The following is a 20,883-nucleotide window of genomic DNA, read 5'->3' on the forward strand; positions in this document are numbered from 1 at the left end:
GACTTCATCAATTTCCCAATGACCGCACAAGTGATCCATGAGAAGGCTGTGGGCTTCCCAAAGGTACATGGCTGCATTGATTGTACCCACATAGCCTTGCGAGCACCTGTGGAGGATTCTGAGCAGTACAGGAATAGGAAAGGTTTCCACTCTATCAATGTACAGCTCGTGTGTGACGACAAGCAGGGCATCATGTCAGTCAATGCGAGATACCCTGGCAGCACCCACGATGCGTTCATCCTACGCAACAGCGTTATATCTGACATGTTTGAGCAGCAGCCAGAAGGGTAGAGCTGGCTACTGGGAGACAAAGGGTACGGCCTGACCACCTGGCTCATGACGCCCATACGTGTGACACGGACAGAAGCTGACCGTCAATACAACATGGCGCACATTGCGACGCGCAGCATCATTGAGAGGACCATTGGCATATTGAAACAGCGATTCCGATGCCTGGACCATTCTGGAGGACAGTTGCAATACTCTCCTCAGATTGTCGGTCACTTCACTGTTGTATGCTGCATGCTTCATAACTTAGCCATCATGAGGCAGCAGGAGCTGGTAGTGGAACCCGAAGACCGACGTGAGGGTCCAGTGCATGATGATAGTATTACGGAAGACCAGGATGTGGATGATAACGACAATCAGGAAAGCATGCAAGTGCCTGATGCCGGAGCATGAGGTCGGAGGAGGGTCGTCCATCGTGCCCCTTTAACGATTGCTCGAGACTTGCGCCAGCAGCTCATCCGTGAACGCTTCAACTACTGATGCCTGAGGGCTCTGTGACCACTTTTGCATATGGACATGTTTATTCTTTGCAGTTGTTCCTACGTTGTGTTGTGTTAATGAAACATGAAACAGTTTTAATGAAAAAATATTTTATTGAAAAGTTAACGTCACTCCAATAAAATATTTGTTGTATCAAACTATACTTTTTAATATGACTCTTGAAGATCACTTAAAAACTTGTAAAGTTACAAAACTTACAAAACAGTTTCATTGTGAAAAATCTTACGCTCTGAAGAACACTTAAACTTCAGGATCACTTTTTAGGTGCAAAATTAAATAAGATACAAAAAAATGTGAGAGCATTTACACTATAAGATCACTTCAAAACCATAAGATCCCTTATAAGTTGTAAAGTTACAAAACTTACAAAACAATTTCAATTTGAAAAACGCTACTACAGCTACATCAAGAACAAGAACAAAAACAGCAAAGAAAGGCTACAACCATGTCTCATCCATATCTCAGTGAATGTTCACTTCCTCATGGGGGTGTCATTTGATTGGCTGGGCTGTGTGCCCTCCCTCAGCAGCAGCTACCTCAACCAGGCCCTCCTTGACGGCCTGTGCCAACACTTGCATGCCCTCCCTGATGGCCTGTGCTGTAATTTGCATGCCCTCCCTGACGGCCTGAGCCGTCGATTGCACTCCCTCGGACATTCCCTCTCTAAGTTCCCGTGTCATTACTGCTATTTCTCCCGTCAGGACTGTCAACTCTTCACCTACTGCATTGACGCCACCGATGAGTGATCGGGTAAGCTCATTGGTCTCCATAGCCAATGCCACAACCTGAGCCGCATCTGTTGCACGCTGCATCTCAGGAGAGCGTGTCTCCAATCTCCTTCTCTGCCTGCGTCTGCCTCGTGGCACCACTACACTGGGAGGCACGGGCACGGATGGTGGGATGCTCGGTGTTGCAAGCGGCACCACTACACAGGGAGGCGCGGGCTGGGACTGTGGGACGCTCTGTGTTCCAGACAGCTGAACTGGATGGAGAGGCTCGGGCTGGAATGGTGGGACGCTCGGTGTTCCAGACGACAGCACTCGAGTGCGAGCCGTGGGCTGTGATGTTGGACGAATGGGTGCAAACTGCTCGATGATATCAGCAGCAACACTGGGACCCGAAGCGTCAGAATCAAAACCATAGTAGGTGGAACCAGAACCTATGCGAGAGGGAGGCGCAGGCTGGGACGGTAGTGCACTGACTGTAGAATGCTGCATTGTACCAGCAGCACCACTGGGACCCACAACATCGGAAGCGAAACCATGGAAGGTGGAACCAAGACCTATGCTCGGGGTTGAAACTCTGATGCCCCTTGATGGGGGCTCATAAACATTAAATTGGAAGCTCTCCCCTGCAGACATTTCAGTCATCGCTGCCATCATCCAGTCTGGATCGTCCGCAGCTGGTTGTACTGGTTCTTGTTCTGTACCCTCAGGATCCTCAGGGTTGGCAGCAGCAGCATCGTCATCATCATCATCATCATCATGTTCTGCAAAATACATCAGAACAGTCAAATGCTTAACAGCAAGGGAGGGGGCCGGATGGGTGGCATGAGTACTCTCACACATAGCAGGCCAGGCAGCAGGTTGATTTAAAGGGCCATGATGCATTTTTAGGACTTACCCTCTTCCTCGCGTGCGGGCCAGCTTGTGCTGTACCGATTGCTTTTCTCCATGTCTGACTCATCATAGCAGCTACCCTTTGTTCCAAGGGTGTCAGTGGATGCAGATTGGGCACGCCTCCTCCTGTCCGAGTTGCCTTCCTTTTGTTGTGGGCCAATTTCTTCTGCAAAGAGTAAAATATAACTTTTTACAGAGTGTGTCAGTCTGCAAGATGGGACATACAGATAGCCAGGTTACAATTATGATTAAATTAAAAATGGGAAATATTACTTACACTAACTACTTGACCAAGGTCGTGCCATTTCTTTTTATACTGACTTCCAGATCTCCTGGTATGCACCACTGCGCAGTAATCTTCTGCAACTTGGTTCCAGCGTTTCTTCATTTCTTTAGGTGGCACTTTTATACGACCTCTGTTGCTGGTATCTAGCTCCAATCTCTGCTCAATTACATTGACTAATATCTCCACTTCCTCATGCAAGAAATTCTTTGTTCTTGGTGGACGTTGATCCATTGCAAAGTTGAATTGGCACTCTTATTTCTCCAAACACACAGTCCTTAATTTGCAGGCACCGGTTCTGCAAGTTTAGCAGTGAAAAGCTGAACTCACTGATTTCAGCAGGTGATTTATTCAGCAGTGCTGCTAAAAGCACTACCTCACACACAGAAATATCAAGAAAATTAAAATACAAGCCTTTGCAGGGGTCCAAGAAACAAATCTTCACTTTTTCTGCAGCACTTTTAAAAATGGCTGAGTGCCAATGTTTACTTCAGACTGCGCGTGCGCGAACGCTCCAACGCGCACGCGCAGGGTTGCCGGCACCAAGAAGCCTCATTTTAATTGTACCCGCCCCCTCCTACTTACAAAATCGGCGCGAGTGGTCGGCTCCGCCCCCTGTGCGCCGCGCCAAGCAGACATCGAGCTCCAAGGAGCTCGAGAATACCGTACTTTTTTTCCGGCGCCATTTTCGGCGCGAAAAACAGCTGCCCAGCTCTGAGGTGCGCCTTTTTCGCCGCGTGTGGAAACTTGGGGCCATAGAAACAAAAGGAGCCCAAGCACATTACTCCACTCAACAACAGCCCAACCCCTCCCCTCATGAGTCCTGCGGAACGCCACTGGAAACATCCTTCCTATCAGGATTTTTTCCAATAATTTGTCTACCTCTGAGGTTAGGCTGACAGGCCTGTAATTACTTGGCCTATCCCTTTCTCCCTTGTTAAGCAAAGGGTACCATATCAGCGGTCCTCCAATCCTCCAGCACCATGCCCAAATCCAAAGAGGACTGGAAAATGATGGTCAAGGCCTTTGCTATTTCCTCTTTTACTTCGCTCAACAGCCTGGGATGCATCCGGGCCTGGGGACTTATCTACTTTCAAAGATGCTGAACCCCTTAATATCTTCTCCTCTCTCTGTTTATTTCATCCAGAATTTCACACTCCCCCTTGATAGCAGTATCTGCATTGCCCTTTCCTTTTCGAAAACTGATGCAATGTATTCATTAACCATAACCAAGATCTTCTGCTTCCCCATAAGGATTACCCTCATGGTCTCTAATAGGCCCTACCCTTTCTTTAGTTATCCTTTTGCTCGTCTTATATTTATAGAATATCTTCTTTGGGTTTTCCTTAATTTTACTAGCCAAGAATCTTTCATGCTCTCTCTTAGCATTCCTAATATCCTTCTTAATTTTACCTCTTAACTTTCTATATTCCTCCAAAGAGTCTACAGTATTTAGATGTCGGTATATGACATAAGCTTCCCTTTTTTTTTTATCCTCCTCTAAGTCCTTAGACATCCAGGGGCTCTAGAATTGTTATTCCCACCCCTTTTCTTTAAGGGCACATGTCTTTGAATGCCTCCCACCGTTCCGACACTGATTTACCCACAAGTAGCTGTCTCCAGTCCACTGTGGCCAAATCACGCCTCATCTTAGCAAAGTTAGCTTTTCCCTAATTTGGGATTTTTATTCCTGGTCTATCCTTGTCCTTATCCATAACTAACTTGAATCTGACTGAATTATGGTCTTTGGCACCCAAGTGCTCTCCCACTAATACCACCTGCTCAGTTTCAGTCCCCCAAATTAAATCCAAAATCGCCCCCTCTCGTGTTGGGCTTGTTACATACTGACAAAAGGTTCTCTGGAATGCATTTTAAGAATTTCGCACCCTCTATACCCATCACACTATATATGTCCCAATCAGTATTAGGATAGTTAAAATCCCCTAATGTTACTGCCCTATGGTTTTTGGACTTCACAGCAATTTGTCTACATATTTGCTCCTTTATCTCTGTTTGGGGTTCTATAATACACGCCATGCAGTGTGATCACCTTTTTTTATTTTTCAATTCGACCCATATGGCTTCATTTGATCATCCCTCTAGCATATCATCCCTCCTCCCCGCTGTAATAGTTTCTTTAATCAATACCGCAACCCCCCTTTTTTAGCCCCCCTCTCTGACTTGTCTAAAAATCCTGTAACCAGGAATATTGATCTGCCAAACCTGCCCCTCTTTCAGTCATGTCTCTGTAATGGCTATAATGTCATACTTCCAAGTGTCTATCTGTGCTTTTAACTCATCCACCTTATTCACTATACTCCTTGCATTAAGTTATGTGCTATTTAGCACAGGAAGACCTCCTTGATTACTTACTTACTAACCCTTGTTTCTTCTGCTTGGTCATTGAATATATTTAAGGTGGAGATTGACAGATTTTTGAGCAATAAGGGAATAAAGAGCTATGGGGAGTGGGCAGGGAAGTGGAGCTGAGACCATGATCAGATCAGCCATGATCGTATTAAATGGTGGAGTAGGTTCGGGGCCAAATGGCCTACTCCTGCTCCGAGTTCTGATGTTCTTATGACCAAAGGAAGGTCATTGATGAAGCAGCTGAAGATGGTTGGGCTGTGAATGCTTCCCTGAGGAGCTCCTGTGATGAAATGTTGGGGTTGTGATTACTCACCTCCAACAACCATTTTCCTTTGTGTCCGGTATAACTTCAGCCATTGGACGATTTAGCCATTGGACGGATTTTCCCTTTGTCTCGCATGATCTCAGTTTTGCTAGGGTTCCTTGGTGCTTTACTTGGTCGAATGCTGCCTTGGTGTTGAGGGCAGCTATTGTCACCTTTTGTCTGGCATTCAGCTCTTTCATCCATGTCTTGATCAAAGCTTTGATGAGGTCTGGAGTCACATGGTTCTGGCAGAACCTAAACTGAGTGTCAGCAAACAGTTTAGTGGTGAGTAAGTGTTAACTTGCATTCGACTTAAAAAAATTTGTTTATGGTATGTGGGTGTCGCTGGCAAGGACAGCATTTATTGGCCATCTCTAATTGCCCTCGAGAAGGTGGTAGTGAGCCATCTCCTTAAACGGTTGCAGTCCGTGTGGTGCAGGTACTCCCACAATGCTATTAGGGAGAGAGTTCCAGGATTTTTACCCAGCAACTACGAAGGAACAGCAATATATTTCCAAGTCAGCATGGTGTGCAATTTGGAGGGGAACTGGCGTTTCCATGCGCCTGCCGCCTTTGTCCTTCTAGGTGATAGAGGTCACTGGTTTGGGAAGTGCTGCCGAAGAAGCCATTTTGTAAACGGTACACACTGCAGCCTCGGTGCACTGGTGGTGGAGGGAGTGAATGTTTACGGTGGTGAATAGGATGCCAATCAAGTGGACTGCTTTATCCTGGATGATGTTGCACTTCTCGAGTTGTGTTGAAGCTGCACTCGTCCAGGCAAGTATGATCAATAGGAAGTAGGTATATACATTTTAATATAATACTAACATCTGCCATGGCAATGCCCATAGTGTGTCAAGTGATTCGCTGTTCGAGAACAATAGAAATGTTGTTAACAAAATCTGAAGTAGAAAGTATTACAGAAAATTAGCGGACGCAGGAAGCATGTGCTACATACAGGACTGTTAAGATGGATTACAATGCATTTTCTGTAGTCTGGCTCATGGTAAGTCAGAGGATGCATGTATATCTCCTTTTCGGATGCCCCCAAAAGTACGTCACCATCCTCCGCCTGCTCCACGATGACATGCAGGCCGTGATCCTTACCAACGGATCCATCACAGACCCAATCCATGTCTGCACCGGGGTCAAGCAGGGCTGCGTCATCGCCCCAACACGCTTCTCAATCTTTCTCGCTGCCATGCTCCACCTCAGTTGACAAGCTCCCCGCTGGAGTGGAACTAAACTACAGAACCAGTGGGAACCTGTTCAACCATCGCCATCTCTAGGCCAAATCCAAGACTACCCCAACCTCTGTCGTTGAGCTACAATAGGCGGACGACACCTGCGTCTGCGCGCACACAGAGGCTGAACTCCAGGACATAGTCGATGTATTTACTGAGGTGTATGAAAACGTGAGCCTTACGCTAAACATCAAACTATCAGCCTGTCCTCGCCTCACAGCACCACCCCCCAGGCATCAAGATCCACGGCGCGGCCCTGGACAATGTGGACCACTTCCCTTATCTCGGTGGGCCTCCTACCAAAAAGATCAGGCATTGACGAGATCCGACACCGCCTCCAATGCGCCAGTGCAGTCTTCGGCCGCCTGAGCAAAAGAGTGTTTGAAGACCAGGCCCTCAAAACTGTCACCAAGCTCATGGTCTACAGGGCTGTAGTAATACCAGCCGCCCTCAATGGCTCAGAAACATGGACCATGTACAGTAGACACCTCAAGTCGCTGGAGAAATACCATCAACGATGTCGCCGCAAGATCCTACAAATCCCCTGGGAGGACAAACACACAAACATTGGCGTCCTCATCCAGGCCAACATCCCCAGCATTGAAGCACTGACCGCACTTGATCAGCTCCACTGGGCAGGCCACATAGTTCGCATGCCAGACATGAGTTTCCCAAAGCAAGCGCTCTACTCGGAACGCCTTCACGGCAAACGAGCCAAAGGTGAGCAGCGGAAACATTACAAGGACATCCTCAAAGCCTCCCTGATCAAGTGCAACATCCCCACTGACACCTGGGAGTCCCTGGCCAAAGACCGCCCTAAGTGGAGGAAGTGCATTCGGGAGGGCGCTGAGCTCCTCGAGTATCGTCGCCGAGAGCGTGCAGAAATCAAGTGCAGGCAGCGGAAAGAGCATGGGAGAATTCTTTATTAAGATGGAGAGTGACAGTGTTAATTCAGAGACTAGGGTCCTGAACTTAAGGAAAGGTAACTTCGATGGTATGAGACGTGAATTGGCTAGAATAGACTGGAAAATGATACTTAAAGGGTTGACAGTGGATAGGCAATGGCAGACATTTATAGATCACATGGATGAACTTCAACAATTGTACATCCCTGTCTGGAGTAAAAATAAAACTGGGAAGGTAGCTCAACTGTGGCTAACAAGGGAAATTAGGGATAGTGTTAAATCCAAGGAAGAGGCATATAAATTGGCCAGAAAAAGCAGCAAACCTGAGGACTGGGAGAAATTTAGAATTCAGCAGAGGAGGACAAAGAGTCTAATTAGGAGGAGGAAAATAGAGTATGAGAGGAAGCTTGCAGGGAATGTAAAAACTGACTGCAAAAGTTTCTGTAGATATGTGAAAAGAAAAAGATTAGTGAAGACCAACGTAGGTCCTTTGCAGTCAGAATGAGGTGAATTTATAATAGGGAACAAATACTTTGGATCTGTCTTCATTAAGGAAGACATTCATAACCTTCCGGAAATACTAGAAGTTCGAGGGTCTACTGAAAAGGAGGACCTGAAGGAAATCCTTATTAGTCAGGAAATTGTGTTAGGGAAATTGATGGGATTGAGGGCCAATAAATCCCCAGGGCCTGATAATCTGCATCCCAGAGTACTTAAGGAAGTGGCCCTAGAAATAGTGGATGCATTGGTCATCATTTTGCAACATTCTATTGACTCTGGATCAGTTCCTATGGACTGGAGGGTAGCTAATGTAACACCACTTTTTTAAAAAGGAGGAAGAGAGAAAACAGGGAATTACAGACCGGTTAGTGGTGGGGAAAATGTTGGGCATCAATTAAAGATGAAATAGCAGCGCATTTGGAAAGCAGTGACCGGATCGATCAAAGTCAGCATGGATTTATGAAGGGGAAATCATGCTTGACAAATCTTTTAGAATTTTTTGAGGATGTAACTAGTAGAGTGGACAAGGGAGAACCAATGGATGTGGTGTATTTGGACTTTCAAAAGGCTTTTGACAAGGTTCCACACGAGATTAGTGTGAAAAATTAAAGCACTTGGTATTTGGGGTAATGTATTGACGTGGATAGAAAACTGGTTGGCAGACAGGAAGCAGAGAGTCAGAATAAACGAGTCCTTTTCAGAATGGCAGGCAGTGACTAGTAGGGTGCCACAGGGTTCAGTGCTGGGACCCCAGCTATTTACAATATACATCAATGATTTAGATGAAGGAATTGAATGTAATATCTCCGAGTTTGCAGGTGGCGGTGAGGAGGATGCTATGAGGCTGCAGGGTGTCTTGGACAGGTTAGGTGAGTGGGAAAATGCATGGCAGATGCAGTATAATGTGGATAAATGTGAGGTTATCCACTTTGGTGGCAAAAACAGGAAGACAGAATATTATCTGAATGGTGATAGATTAGGAAAAGGGAGGTGCAACGAGACCTGGGTGTCATGGTACATCAGTCATTGAAGGTTGGCATGCAGGTACAGCAGGTGGTGAAGAAGGCAAATGGCATGTTGGCTTTCATAGCTAGAGGATTTGAGTATAGGAGCAGGGAGGTCTTACTGCAGTTGTACAGGGCCTTGGTGAGGCCACACCGAGAATATTGTGTTCAGTTTTGGTCTCCTAATCTGAGGAAGGACGTTCTTGCTAATGAGGGAGGACAGCAAAGGTTCACCAGACTGATTCCTGGGATGGTAGGACTGTCATATGAGGAGAGACTGGATCAACTGGGCTTGTATCCACTGGAGTTTAGAAGAATGAGAGGGGATCTCGTAGAAACATATAAGATTCTGACGGGACTGGACAGGTTAGAGGCAGGAAGAATGTTACTGTTGCTGGGGAGTTCCAAAACCAGGGGTCACAGTCTAAGAATAAGGGGTAAGCCATTTAGGACTGATGGGAAACTTCTTCACTCAGAGAGTGGTTGACCTGTGGAATTGTTTACCACTGAAAGTTGTTGAGGCCAGTTCGTTAGATATATTCAAAAGGGAGTTAGATATGGCCCTTACGGCCAAAGGCATCAAGGGATATGGAGAGAAAGCAGGAAAGAGGTACTGAGGTTGAATGATCAGCCATGATCTTATTGAATGGTGGTGCAGGCTTGAATGGCCTGCTCTTGCACCTAATTTCTATGTTTCTAAACCAGTCCCACTCACCTCTTCCCTCAATGACTATCTGTCCCACCTGTGACAGAGCCTGTGGTTTTCATATTGGACGGTACAGCCACCTGAGAACTCCTGTTAAGAGTGGAAGCAAGTCTTCCTCGATTCCGAGGGACTGCATATGATGGATGATGATGTATACAAGAGCAAGATAATTACATGTACAACAATGTATTATGCATGGAAGAAGAAAATTCTGTTGCTACGGTGCAGGTTTTTGACCCTTTTTAAGGCTGCATATAGTGACACCACTATTTTCAGCCAGAATGGAGATGATTAGGTAATTCCCGTCAATAAGTAAACACGAGGAGAATTCATATACAGGTCAATTAAGAGGCTGGAGACATTGTGGCTCCTATATGTTCTGGTGCTGTCGAGTTTGTACATGCTCAGTTGACTATTTTTCTTAATGCTCCTTCCCCCCCAACAGCCTCAAGTGTGATAGAAAGACTTGTGTTAGACAGTGCATAACCCTGCTTCACCTGAAGACAATCGTTGGATTTTGACTCCCCATGTACAAAGCCACAGAAGATTGACTAGTATATTATTAAAACACTGGCATATGGCATGCAATTCCTGTGCACAAATGTTATTTTCTGTAACCCATTTAAATCTCAACATTTAGAATGGAAACTTACAATGTAAATATTTAGAATAGGATTCTGTGTGTAAACATTTCATGTATGCTGTGCGTAAATATTTTGTTGGCAGTTTTTTTTTGAGACACGAGTTGAATCACTAAATATTTTTTGATAAATAATCTGTTGCTTTAGTAAGTAACCAAAATTTCTAATGTCCAAAATAAGGTTTCAGGCAAAATTAAAAACACATGTTTTCCAATAACAGTAAGGGCTAGAATTTTGGTTTTCAGCAAAAACAGTAGTTTTACACCAAAATTACTGTTCGCTTTGCTACCATTTTTAGGCTCACTTTTCGGCCTTTAATTTGCGCAGCGGTAAAAAATCGGTGTTGCTTGAGGATTCGTGGCACAAGCCGCGAATTTCGGCAACTTTAGTTTGGGGCCAATAGCGCTGCGAGAGAGGCCTTGGGGAAGGGGGAGAAACAACAAAAAAATTGCAAAAAACAAAAAACATTCACAAAACACTTACTTACTAAATCGCTGAAAAAGAATTAAAAAAATAAAAACTTTAACTTACCTTTTTTGCAGGTCTTCATATTTAATGCTGCTGGGCAGGACTGCACCGCAGGTTTTACCCTGTCTGTATTCTGGGTGCAGAATACGGGTCCCGAGAGAGCCAAAAATTGATCGCAAACTCTACTTTGGGTGTTGCACGTCTATGCTCCTCTCCTCGGCGGTATGTGGAAGCACCGCAGCAAAAAGGTCACCGAAGATCCCGCCGACCGGGGTTTTCGCCGCGGAGGGTCAAATCGCGCGGCAAACCTGGTCGCAAAGTCGGTGAAATTCTAGCCTAAATGTATACATTGATTTAAAAAAAAAATACTTTTAATACATTCATTACACTTTACTTAAAGACTTCAGCCTGTTCCAAAAGTCTGGGCTTGGATTTGATATTTTTGCTCAGGGTAGTGACTGTAAACTGAAGACAGATTCTGCAGTTGTAGTATTGCAATGTGCACAATCCCCTCGGATGCATCATTAATATTTAAGCTAAGTGATTGATGCAATGCTTTTAGCTACCAAAATTTATTTGGTTGTTTTAAAATATTTTGAAGAAATGCCAGTGGGCTCATTTTGAAAACTTTATTCAAGTAAAATTTATTTTTAAATTTGAAGTGACTGAGAGATGAAAAATGCGAAAACAATGAAAGGCTATTGACCTGTCCCTGCCCTGCTGCACAACCCCAGATTCCCTGTCCGACCAAAGGATTCCTGCCCATATTGTTCAACAGCAGTAGTCCTATTCTACTGTTTAAAAACTCCAGCACCCCACTCCCTGTTCTGTTTAAGCCCATCACCATCTCCAGTGTTGCCAAAGTTCAGGCCTGCCCCAATGCAGTTAAACCCCGCATTTTTCTCCTCTTCCCCCACCTAAATGTGCTAAATATCTGACTCCCAACGGTACACCTTGCTAAGGTTTAAAATTGTTGAAGGATACAAATTAAATATAGGTAAAAGGATGTGTTGTTTATGGTTTTCAGATTTGTAGATTTCAATGCCCAAAGCACCAGTAACATCCTAGAAAACCATTTTAACAAAATGGAACTTGACTTGTTCAGTCGCTGTTAGTCAGCAGCCATAATGTTATCTCCTACATGGCATAAATATCCTTATTGTTATAAAATGCGTACTCTGACTTACCATGAATAACACCATGGGGGAATCTGCTCGCATTCATTAAATCTTTTGTTACTTTGTATCTCCAATTTCACTTTTATCCTTTGAATTCTACTATTCTTACTGTTAAGATACTTTTGCCAGGGTCGACATTCTGTTGAGTGTGCAAATGTATTTATTTATCATAGAGGCCCCGTGTGGTATTGAGCCTTGCTCAGGTGTGGTGTGAACCTGAGTTTTGTTAGCGTGGCTTTTGGCCAAAATGTGGTTTTATTGTATTGCTATTTAACTAAAGCAGACCACAGTGTAGAAAGTACAAGTATTCTATTATCGCTTGATCTCCCAAGTCTGTTGACATGATTTTATGATAAAGGTGGATAATAGAAGCTGAACTTGGTTTTGCGCCATAAATATACCTGATAATTTATTTACTAATGAAACCTACACATGTTAAAAACAATGTTCCTCTGTCTATCTTCGCTCCAGCGTGCCGTTGGAACATTATTTCAAATAAATAATGGCAATATTAATCTTCCTTACACTTTAAAATTGTTTGTCAAAGATAAGAGATTTAATTAAAATTCTAATGGGTCTGCAGTTCCCATTCTGTGAGCAGAATGCTTTGTGGACATATGTTCCTATAGTAGTGGTTTGGCTGACTTGAAGTGTTACTTGACTGTTCATGAAGTCTGATTTGTCTGAAACTCCAGTTTGGTATTTTCATTATGCTCGTTTACTTCCCCAATTTCATCGATTTTTATCAGTTCTCAGCTATTACAGAAATGGCAGACTGAAAAGGTTTTAAAAAAATAAAGCAAGTGACCATTTGCAATGTGATTTCTCCCAATTCTTTTTAGTAGAGGTTTAAGGGCAGGAATCAAAATACATGCTCTAAGAAGATAGTTGATCTTCGTAGAGTTCATTAACTATAGAGTGCTTCGAAAAAAACTTTGCTACGTTTCTTTTTGAAGTTACAATGTTTCTGTAATCATGAGATTTAATAAGTTAAGTTTTACATTGCTAACCAATTGAAATGGGGAAAAAGTGATGGATGATAGCTGCACATAAGAATGTAACCACAATCACATGCCTTTGTCTTGATGAGATATGTGCGGCTCTTTAAATTCAGGTTTCCTAGTAAATTATTTGTCTGGAGTTTTGACTTGAAATGTTTACTGGAAACCAACCAGACTGGTAAATGAAAAACGTCTGACTGGTATGATGCAAACCTCAAACAATGTTGCTGTGGCTGTACTTCAGTGAAAGTCCAGAAATTTGGAAACAAAATAAAAGTTGGCATTAACACTTTCAGGTATCAAAATACTCTGATCCAAACTCTACAAGGATGTAACACATTTTTACATCACAATGGCTATTACAGAAATATGAGTGAACTTTGTTGTGCCATTGAAAGTTCATTTCTAGAATAAGAATTAGGACAGGCTTGTGTGGTCCTCGAAACTTTAGGTTTTCTGTGACTGAAATCTGGAGTAGTGCAATAGTAATCATAATTTATGGTACATTAGCTTTGAATTCCCTACACACCGTGGCATAGCCCTGTGCTGGTATGCTGAGCTGACAGTATATTATCTATGAATAGTACCTTCCCACTGTATATATCAAATATTAGAACTGGAAAGCTGACAGTATTTGTGTATAGTTAATATTTATCCTAAATTTAATCGTTCAATTTGCTATCAGATTTACAACCCCCTTCTGCAAAGTCGGTCAGAAAATCTGCAGTAAAACCTTTGTCTACTGGAAAAACTCACTGGTTCCTGTATGCTGAAGTAGCAACAGCACTGCATTTGGAACAAATTGCATCCCTCTTTAACGACTTTGTGTTTACACCTGATGGGAAGCTTTTTCAAGGAGAAAATGTTCTTAAAAGTCCTGCTATAGCAATATTTTGAGAATTGGACAAAAATTATAACGTTTTTCCACATTTTTTTAAATATAAGTTAATGTCATGTTTCAGGATTTTTTGCACACTTTTCCACATAAGGGATTTGGAAATGAATTGCTGTCAAGTTAAAGAGACAGTATGAGACTAGATTGACAGCCAACATAAAAGAGAATCCAAAGGTCCATAGGCTGTCCCTCGGAATCTTGGAAGACTTGCTTTCACTCTAAAAATGAGTCCTTAGGTGGCTGAACAGTCCAATACAGAAACTACAGTCCTTGTCACAGGTGGGATAGATAGTCGTTGAGGGAAAGGGTGGATGGGACTGGTTTGCCGCACGCTCTTTCCGCTGCCTGTGCTTGATTTCTGCATGCTCTCGGCAGTTGTTGTGTATATGCACTTTCAAAAGGTGTTAAATTACCACATAATAGACGTTCGCAAAATTGAAGCCCATGGGAAAAATGGGTCATTAGGAGCATGGATACAAAATAGGCTAAGTGATAGAATTGTGGTGAATGGCTGTTTAGGAGTATAGGGCACAATTTTGAAATTCGCAGATGACACGAAACTTGGAAGTGTAGTAAACAGTGAGTAAGATAGTAACATGTTTTTAAATTCGTTTATGGGATGTGGACGTCTCTGGGAAGGCCAGCATTTATTGCCCATTCCTAATTGCCCTTGAGAAGATGGTGTGCTCAGTGTGCTCAGCCGTTTCTTGATATCACATGGAGTGAATTGAATTGGCTGAAGACTGGCTTCTGTGATGGTGGGGACCTCGGGAGGAGGCCGATATGGATCATCCTCTCGGCACTACTGGCTGAAGATGGTTGCAAACGCTTCAGCCTTGTCTTTTTCACTCGCTTGCTGGGCTCCGCCACCATTGAAGATGGGGATATTCATTGAGCCTCCTCCTGCCATTGCTTGTTTAATGGTTCACCACCATTCACAACTGGATGTGGCAGGACTGCAGAGCTTTGATCTGATCCATTATTGTGGGATTGCTTAGCCCTGTCTTTGGCATGGTGCTAATGCTTTTAGCATACTGTGTTGCAGCTTTCCTAGGTTAGCACCTCATTTTTTGGTATGCCTGGTGCTGCTCCTGGCATGCTCTTCTACACTTGTCATTGTACCAGGGTTGATCCCTGGCTTGATGGTAATGGTAGAGTGAGGGATATGCCAGGCCATGAGGTTACAGATTGTGGTGGAATACAATTCTGCTGCTGCTGATGGCCCACAGCGCCTCATGGATACCCAGTTTTGAGCTGCTAGATCTGTTCTGAATCCATCCCATTTAGCATGGTGGTAGTGCCACACAACACAATGGAGGGTGTTTTCAGTATGAAGATGGAACTTTGTCTCCACAATGACTGTGCGGTGGTCACTGCTACCAATGCTGTCATAGACAGATGCATCTATGACAGGTAGAATGGTGGGGACGAGGTCAGGTATGTTTTTCCCTCGTGTTGGTTCTCTCACCACCTGCCACAGGCCCAGTCTGGCAGCTATGTCCTTCAGGCCTCAGCCAGCTCGGTCAGTAGTGGTGCTACTGAGCTACTCTTGGTGATGGACATTGAAGTCCCAAACCCAGAGTACATTCTGTGCCCTTGCTACGCTCAGTGCTTCTTCCATGTGGTGTTCAACATGGAGGTGTAATGATTCATCAGCTGAGGGAGGGCAGGAGGTGGTAATCAGCAGGAGGACATAGGCTGTATGGAATGGACAGACACATGGCAGATTCATTCGTCGAGGAGGCGGAGCGGGACATTGGTGAAGCCTACAAGAGGCCCAGCAGTCGGAGGGGGCAGCGGGAGTTCGTCGAGGAGGCGGAGTGGGACGTTGGTGAGGCCTACAAGAGGCCCAGCATTTGGAAAGAGCAGTGGGAGTTTGTTGAGGCAGAGCGGGACGTTGGTGAGGCCTACAAGAAGCCTACTGGTGCAGCTGCAGTGGGGAGGCAAAAAAGTAGAAAGCAATCGAAAGATGACGTCACAGCCCAAAGGGGTAAGTGATTGGTAAGTAGTTTTTCTTTTTCTTTTCTATATCAGTAAGTAACCTTTAGCATTGTTGCCAATTTAAGTTTATCTAAGGGTTAAGTCATGGCAGGACAGCTCGGACACATGTTATGTTCCTCCTGTACTATGTGGGAAGTCAGGGATGCTTCCGGTGTCCCTGACTACTACGTGTGCGGGAAGTGCATCCACCTGCAGCTCCTGACTGACCGCATTGCGGCACTGGAGCTGTGGATGGATGAACTCTGGAACATCCACGATGCTGAGAATGATGTGACTAGCACGTTTAGTGAGTTGGTCTTACCGCAGGTAAAGGATACACAGCCAGATAGGGAATGGATGACCAACAGGAAGAGCAATGCAAGAAAGGTAGTGCAGGGGTCCCCTGCTGTCAACCCGCTGCAAAACAGATACACCGCTTTGGGTACTGTTGAGGGAGATGACTCATCAGGGGAGGGCAGCAGCAGACAGGTTCATGGCATCGTGAGTGGCTCTGTTGCACAGGAGGGCAGGAAAAAGAGTGGGAGAGCTATAGTGATAGGGGATTCAATTGTAAGGGGAATAGACGTTTCTGCGGCCGCAACAGAGATTCCAGAGTGATATGTTGCCTCCCTGGTGCAAGGGTCAAGGATGTCTCCGAGCGGGTGCAGGACATTCTGAAAAGGGAGGGTGAACAGCCAGTTGTCGTGGAGCATATAGGTACCAACGATATAAGTAAAAAATGGGATGAGGTCCTACAAGACGAATATAGGGAGCTAGAAGCTAAATTAAAAAGTAGGACCTCAAAAGTAGTAATCTCAAGATTGCTACCAATGCCACGTTCCAATCAGAGTAGGAATTGCAGGATAGCTCCGATGAATACGTAGCTTGAGGAGTGGTGCACAAGGGAGGGATTCAAATTCCTGGGACATTGGAACCGGTTCTGGGGGAGGTGGGACCAGTACAAATCGGACAGTCGGCACCTGGGCAGGACTGGAACCAGTGTCCTAGCGGGAGTGTTTGCTAGTGCTGTTGGGGAGGAGTTAAATTAATATGGCAGGGGGATGGGAACCTATGCAGGGAGACAGAGGGAAGTAGAATGGGGGCAGAAGCAAAAGCTAGAAAGAAGAAAAGTAAAAGTGGAGGGCAGAGAAACCTAAGGCAAAAAGGGGCACATTACACCAAAATTCTAAAAGGGCAAAGTGTGTCAGAAAGACAAGCCTGAAGGCTCTGTGCCTCAATGCGAGGAGTTTTCGGAATAAGGTGGCCGAATGAACTGCGCAGATAGCAGTTAACAGGTATGATGTAATTGGCATCATGGAGACATGGTTCCAGGGTGACCAAGGCTGGGAACTCAACATCCAGGGGTATTCAACATTTAGGAAGGATAGACAGAAAGGAAAATGAGGTAGGGTGGCATTGCTGGTTAAAGAGGAAATTAATGCAATAGTAAGAAAGGACATTAGCTTGGATGATGTGGAATCCGTATGGGTGGAGCTACGGAATACCAAGGGGTAGAAAATGCTAGTGGGAGTTGTGTACAGATCACTAAACAGTAGTAGTAAGGTTGGGTCAGCATCAAAGAAGAAATTAGGGATGCATGCAAAAAGGTACAACAGTTATCGTGGGTGACTTTAATCTACATATTGATTGGGCTAACCAAACTGGTGGCAATGCGGTGGAGGAGGATTTCCTGGAGTGTATTAGGGATGGTTTTTGAGACCAATATGTCGAGGAACCAACTCGAGGGTTGGCCATCCTAGACTGGGTGATGTGTAATGAGAGAGGACTAATTAGCAATCTTGTTGTGCGAGGCCACTTGGGGAAGAGTGACCATAACATGGTAGAATTCTTTATTAAGATAGGGAGTGACACAGTTCATTCAGAAACTAGGGTCCTGAACTTAAGGAAAGGTAACTTCGATGGTTTGAGGCGTGAATTGGCTAGAATAGACTGGCAAATGATACTTAAAGGGTTGACGGTGGATAGGCAATGGCAAACATTTAAAGATCACATGGATGAACTCCAGCAATTGTACATCCCTGTCTGGAGTAAAAATAAAATGGGGAAGCTGGCTTTAACCTTGGCTAACAAGGGAAATTAAGGATAGTGTTAAATCCAAGGAAGAGTCATATAAATTGACCAGAAAAAGCAACAAACCGGAGGACTGGGAGAAATTTAGAATTCAGCAGAGGAGGACAAAGGATTTAATTAAGAGGGGGAAAATAGAGTACGAGAAGAAGCTTGCCGGGAACATAAAAACTGCAAAAGCTTCTATAGATATGTGAAGAGAAAAAGATTAGTGAAGACAAACTTAGGTCCCTTGCAATCGGATTCAGGTGAATTTATAATGGGGAACAAAAAATGGCAGACCAATTGAACAAATACTTTGGTTCTGTCTTCACGGAGGAAGACACAAATAACCTTCTGGATGTACTAGGGGACCGAGTGTCTAGTGAGAAGGAGGAACTGAAGGATATCCTTATTACATGGGAAATTGTGTTGGGGAAATTGATGGGATTGAAGGCTGATAAATCCCCGGGGCCTGATAATCTGCATCCCAGAGTACTTAAGGAAGTAGCCCTAGAAATAGTGGATGCATTGGTGATCATTTTCCAACAGCCTTATCGACTCGGGATCAGTTCCTATGATTGGAGGGTAGCTAATATAACACCACTTTTTAAAAAGGGAGGGAGAGAGAAAGCAGGTAATTATAGACCGGTTAGCCTGACATCCGTAGTGGGGAAAATGTTGGAATCGATCATTAAGGATGATATAGCAGCGCATTTGGAAAGCAGTGACAGGATCCAAGTCAACATGGATTTATGAAGGGGAAATCATGCTTGACAAATCTTCTGGAATTTTTTGAGGATGTAACTCGCAGAGTGGACAAGGGAGAACCAGTGGATGTAGTGCATTTGGACTTTCAAAAGGCTTTTGACAAGGTCCCACACAAGAGATTGGTGTGCAAAATCAAAGCACAGGGTATTGAGGGTAATATACTGACGTGGATAGAGAATTGGTTGGCAGACAGGAAGCAGAGAGTCGGGATAAACAGGTCCTTTTCAAAATGGCAGGCAGTGACTAATGGAGTGCCGTAGGGCTCAAGTGCTGGGATCCCAGCTATTTACAATATACATCAATGATTTTGATGAAGGACTTGAGTGTAATATCTTCAAGTTTGCAGATGACACTAAACTGGATGGCGGTGTGAGCTGTGAGGGGGAGGCTAGGAGGCTGCAAGGTGACTTGGACAGGTTAGATGAGTGGGCAAATGCATGGCAGATGCAGTATAATGTGGATAAATGTGAGGTTATCCACTTTGGGGGCAAAAACACAAAGACAGAATATTATCTGAATGGTGGCAGATTAGGAAAAGGGGAGGTGCAACGAGACCTGGATGTCATGGTTAATCAGTCATTGAAAGTTGGCATACAGGTACTACAGGCGGTGAAGAAGGCAAATGGTATGTTGGCCTTCATAGCAAGGGGATTTGAGTATAGGAGCAGGGTGGTCTTACTGAAGTTGTACAGGGCCTTGGTGAGACCTCACCTGGAATATTGTGTTCAGTTTTGGTCTCCTAATCTGAGAAAGGACATTCTTGCTATTGAGGGAGTGTAGCGAAGGTTCACCAGACTGATTCCTGGGATGGCAGGACTGCTATATGAGGAGAGACTGGATCAACTGGGCCTTTATACATTGGAGTTTAGAAGGATGAGAGGGGATCTCATAGAAACATATAAGATTCTGATGGGGCGGGACAGGTTAGATGCGGGTAGAATGTTCCCGATGTTAGGGGAGTCCAGAATCAGGGGACATAGTCTTAGGATAAGAGGTAGGCCATTTAGGACTGAGATGAGGAGAAACTTCACTCAGAGTTGTTAACCTGTGGAATTCCCTGCGCAGATGCCAGTTCATTGGATATATTCAAGAGGGAGTTAGATATGGTCCTTACGGCTAAAGGGATCAAGGGGTATGGAGAGAAAGCAGGAAAGGGGTACTGAGGGAATGATCAACCATGATCTTATCGAATGGTGGTGCAGGCTTGAAGGGCCGAATGGCCTGCACCTACTCCTGCACCTATTTTCTATGTTTCTAGAAATATGTGAGGTGATACATTTTGTTAGAAGAATGATAAGAGACAATACAAGCTAAATGGTACAATTTTAAAGGGCGCGCAAGAACAGAGAACTGGGGCTGTTTGCGCACAAATCTTTGAAGGTGGCAGGACAAATTAACAAAGCTGTTAATGAAACATATGGGATTCTGGTCTTTTATAAAGAGGTATCGAGTACAAAAGCCACAAAGTTGTGCTAAGCCTATATAAAACATTAGTTCAGCCCCAGCTGGAGTATTGTATCCAATTCCGGGCAGCACACTTTAGGAAGGACGTGAAGGCTTTGGAGAGAGTACAAAAGAGATTTACTAGAATGGCTCCAGGGATGAGGGATTACTGTTACGTGGGTAGATTGGAGAAACTGAGGTTGTTCTCCTTTTAAGCAGAGGTGGTTAAGGAGAGATTTGATAGAGGTGTTTGAAGTCCTGCAAGGTTTAGATAGAGTAAATAAAGAAACTGTTTCCAATGGCTGAAAGGTCAGTAACCAGAGCGTACAGATTTATGGTTTTTGACAAAAGAACCAGAGGTGCCATGATTAGGATTTGGAATGTACTGCCTGATAGTGGTGGAAATAGATTAAATGGTAGCGTTCAAAGGGAATTGGATAACTATTTAAAGGAGAACAAATTGCAGGTATATGGGGAAAGAGTTGGTGTGTCAGACTCACTGGATTACTCTTCAAAAGAGCCGGCGCAGATGCGATGAACCAAATGGCTCTCGTCTTTGCTGCACTATTTTATGATTTTAACGTGAAATTCAAGTGGGTTCACACAGGTTTCAAATTCTTTCTTTACAGCTGTATGCTGCAGTTGCTGAGCCAGATAGTGAATATGTGTTCACACTGGGGACAATGTTATTTCTAAGGACATCCACACTTACTA

The 20,883-nt window shown here is 44.3% G+C and overlaps 1 protein-coding gene across 3 annotated transcripts in view; it reads left to right on the forward strand.

Annotated features, from left to right (window-relative positions):
* The window catches only part of LOC139264340 (E3 ubiquitin-protein ligase RNF38), a 302,131-nt gene that overhangs the window by 36,798 nt on the left and 244,450 nt on the right, over nucleotides 1-20,883 (forward strand). The window contains exon 1 of one of the 3 annotated variants that reach the window (XM_070880646.1): nucleotides 11,052-11,153. The exons of the other annotated variants lie outside the window; for them this stretch is intronic. The gene's annotated coding sequence lies outside the window, so the exon portion shown is untranslated. Of the gene's footprint in view, nucleotides 1-11,051; nucleotides 11,154-20,883 lie in introns of those variants that run through there. 3 annotated transcript variants of the gene reach the window in all.

The sequence above is a fragment of the Pristiophorus japonicus genome, chromosome 1 (assembly GCF_044704955.1).
Source record: "Pristiophorus japonicus isolate sPriJap1 chromosome 1, sPriJap1.hap1, whole genome shotgun sequence".
Classification (NCBI taxonomy): Eukaryota; Metazoa; Chordata; class Chondrichthyes; family Pristiophoridae; genus Pristiophorus; species Pristiophorus japonicus.